General features: G+C 33.3%; 1 pseudogene; it reads left to right on the top strand.

Moving 5' to 3' along the window:
• Positions 1–4,540: 4,540 nt before the first annotated feature.
• The window catches only part of LOC128132323 (uncharacterized), a 5,223-nt pseudogene continuing 4,763 nt past the window's right edge, over positions 4,541–5,000 (top strand).

The following is a 5,000-nucleotide window of genomic DNA, read 5'->3' as shown; positions in this document are numbered from 1 at the left end:
CAACAACAACAACAACAACAACAACAACAACAACAACAACAACAACAACAACAACAACAACAACAACAACAACAACAACAACAACAACAACAACAACAACAACAACAACAACAACAACAACAACAACAACAACAACAACAACAACAACAACAACAACAACAACAACAACAACAACAACAACAACAACAACAACAACAACAACAACAACAACAACAACAACAACAACAACAACAACAACAACAACAACAACAACAACAACAACAACAACAACAACAACAACAACAACAACAACAACAACAACAACAACAACAACAACAACAACAACAACAACAACAACAACAACAACAACAACAACAACAACAACAACAACAACAACAACAACAACAACAACAACAACAACAACAACAACAACAACAACAACAACAACAACAACAACAACAACAACAACAACAACAACAACAACAACAACAACAACAACAACAACAACAACAACAACAACAACAACAACAACAACAACAACAACAACAACAACAACAACAACAACAACAACAACAACAACAACAACAACAACAACAACAACAACAACAACAACAACAACAACAACAACAACAACAACAACAACAACAACAACAACAACAACAACAACAACAACAACAACAACAACAACAACAACAACAACAACAACAACAACAACAACAACAACAACAACAACAACAACAACAACAACAACAACAACAACAACAACAACAACAACAACAACAACAACAACAACAACAACAACAACAACAACAACAACAACAACAACAACAACAACAACAACAACAACAACAACAACAACAACAACAACAACAACAACAACAACAACAACAACAACAACAACAACAACAACAACAACAACAACAACAACAACAACAACAACAACAACAACAACAACAACAACAACAACAACAACAACAACAACAACAACAACAACAACAACAACAACAACAACAACAACAACAACAACAACAACAACAACAACAACAACAACAACAACAACAACAACAACAACAACAACAACAACAACAACAACAACAACAACAACAACAACAACAACAACAACAACAACAACAACAACAACAACAACAACAACAACAACAACAACAACAACAACAACAACAACAACAACAACAACAACAACAACAACAACAACAACAACAACAACAACAACAACAACAACAACAACAACAACAACAACAACAACAACAACAACAACAACAACAACAACAACAACAACAACAACAACAACAACAACAACAACAACAACAACAACAACAACAACAACAACAACAACAACAACAACAACAACAACAACAACAACAACAACAACAACAACAACAACAACAACAACAACAACAACAACAACAACAACAACAACAACAACAACAACAACAACAACAACAACAACAACAACAACAACAACAACAACAACAACAACAACAACAACAACAACAACAACAACAACAACAACAACAACAACAACAACAACAACAACAACAACAACAACAACAACAACAACAACAACAACAACAACAACAACAACAACAACAACAACAACAACAACAACAACAACAACAACAACAACAACAACAACAACAACAACAACAACAACAACAACAACAACAACAACAACAACAACAACAACAACAACAACAACAACAACAACAACAACAACAACAACAACAACAACAACAACAACAACAACAACAACAACAACAACAACAACAACAACAACAACAACAACAACAACAACAACAACAACAACAACAACAACAACAACAACAACAACAACAACAACAACAACAACAACAACAACAACAACAACAACAACAACAACAACAACAACAACAACAACAACAACAACAACAACAACAACAACAACAACAACAACAACAACAACAACAACAACAACAACAACAACAACAACAACAACAACAACAACAACAACAACAACAACAACAACAACAACAACAACAACAACAACAACAACAACAACAACAACAACAACAACAACAACAACAACAACAACAACAACAACAACAACAACAACAACAACAACAACAACAACAACAACAACAACAACAACAACAACAACAACAACAACAACAACAACAACAACAACAACAACAACAACAACAACAACAACAACAACAACAACAACAACAACAACAACAACAACAACAACAACAACAACAACAACAACAACAACAACAACAACAACAACAACAACAACAACAACAACAACAACAACAACAACAACAACAACAACAACAACAACAACAACAACAACAACAACAACAACAACAACAACAACAACAACAACAACAACAACAACAACAACAACAACAACAACAACAACAACAACAACAACAACAACAACAACAACAACAACAACAACAACAACAACAACAACAACAACAACAACAACAACAACAACAACAACAACAACAACAACAACAACAACAACAACAACAACAACAACAACAACAACAACAACAACAACAACAACAACAACAACAACAACAACAACAACAACAACAACAACAACAACAACAACAACAACAACAACAACAACAACAACAACAACAACAACAACAACAACAACAACAACAACAACAACAACAACAACAACAACAACAACAACAACAACAACAACAACAACAACAACAACAACAACAACAACAACAACAACAACAACAACAACAACAACAACAACAACAACAACAACAACAACAACAACAACAACAACAACAACAACAACAACAACAACAACAACAACAACAACAACAACAACAACAACAACAACAACAACAACAACAACAACAACAACAACAACAACAACAACAACAACAACAACAACAACAACAACAACAACAACAACAACAACAACAACAACAACAACAACAACAACAACAACAACAACAACAACAACAACAACAACAACAACAACAACAACAACAACAACAACAACAACAACAACAACAACAACAACAACAACAACAACAACAACAACAACAACAACAACAACAACAACAACAACAACAACAACAACAACAACAACAACAACAACAACAACAACAACAACAACAACAACAACAACAACAACAACAACAACAACAACAACAACAACAACAACAACAACAACAACAACAACAACAACAACAACAACAACAACAACAACAACAACAACAACAACAACAACAACAACAACAACAACAACAACAACAACAACAACAACAACAACAACAACAACAACAACAACAACAACAACAACAACAACAACAACAACAACAACAACAACAACAACAACAACAACAACAACAACAACAACAACAACAACAACAACAACAACAACAACAACAACAACAACAACAACAACAACAACAACAACAACAACAACAACAACAACAACAACAACAACAACAACAACAACAACAACAACAACAACAACAACAACAACAACAACAACAACAACAACAACAACAACAACAACAACAACAACAACAACAACAACAACAACAACAACAACAACAACAACAACAACAACAACAACAACAACAACAACAACAACAACAACAACAACAACAACAACAACAACAACAACAACAACAACAACAACAACAACAACAACAACAACAACAACAACAACAACAACAACAACAACAACAACAACAACAACAACAACAACAACAACAACAACAACAACAACAACAACAACAACAACAACAACAACAACAACAACAACAACAACAACAACAACAACAACAACAACAACAACAACAACAACAACAACAACAACAACAACAACAACAACAACAACAACAACAACAACAACAACAACAACAACAACAACAACAACAACAACAACAACAACAACAACAACAACAACAACAACAACAACAACAACAACAACAACAACAACAACAACAACAACAACAACAACAACAACAACAACAACAACAACAACAACAACAACAACAACAACAACAACAACAACAACAACAACAACAACAACAACAACAACAACAACAACAACAACAACAACAACAACAACAACAACAACAACAACAACAACAACAACAACAACAACAACAACAACAACAACAACAACAACAACAACAACAACAACAACAACAACAACAACAACAACAACAACAACAACAACAACAACAACAACAACAACAACAACAACAACAACAACAACAACAACAACAACAACAACAACAACAACAACAACAACAACAACAACAACAACAACAACAACAACAACAACAACAACAACAACAACAACAACAACAACAACAACAACAACAACAACAACAACAACAACAACAACAACAACAACAACAACAACAACAACAACAACAACAACAACAACAACAACAACAACAACAACAACAACAACAACAACAACAACAACAACAACAACAACAACAACAACAACAACAACAACAACAACAACAACAACAACAACAACAACAACAACAACAACAACAACAACAACAACAACAACAACAACAACAACAACAACAACAACAACAACAACAACAACAACAACAACAACAACAACAACAACAACAACAACAACAACAACAACAACAACAACAACAACAACAACAACAACAACAACAACAACAACAACAACAACAACAACAACAACAACAACAACAACAACAACAACAACAACAACAACAACAACAACAACAACAACAACAACAACAACAACAACAACAACAACAACAACAACAACAACAACAACAACAACAACAACAACAACAACAACAACAACAACAACAACAACAACAACAACAACAACAACAACAACAACAACAACAACAACAACAACAACAACAACAACAACAACAACAACAACAACAACAACAACAACAACAACAACAACAACAACAACAACAACAACAACAACAACAACAACAACAACAACAACAACAACAACAACAACA

The sequence above is a fragment of the Lactuca sativa genome, chromosome 2 (assembly GCF_002870075.4).
Source record: "Lactuca sativa cultivar Salinas chromosome 2, Lsat_Salinas_v11, whole genome shotgun sequence".
NCBI lineage: Eukaryota > Viridiplantae > Streptophyta > Magnoliopsida > Asterales > Asteraceae > Lactuca > Lactuca sativa.
Note: the sequence above shows the minus strand (reverse complement) of the source record. Positions and strands in the feature narration are given on the sequence as shown.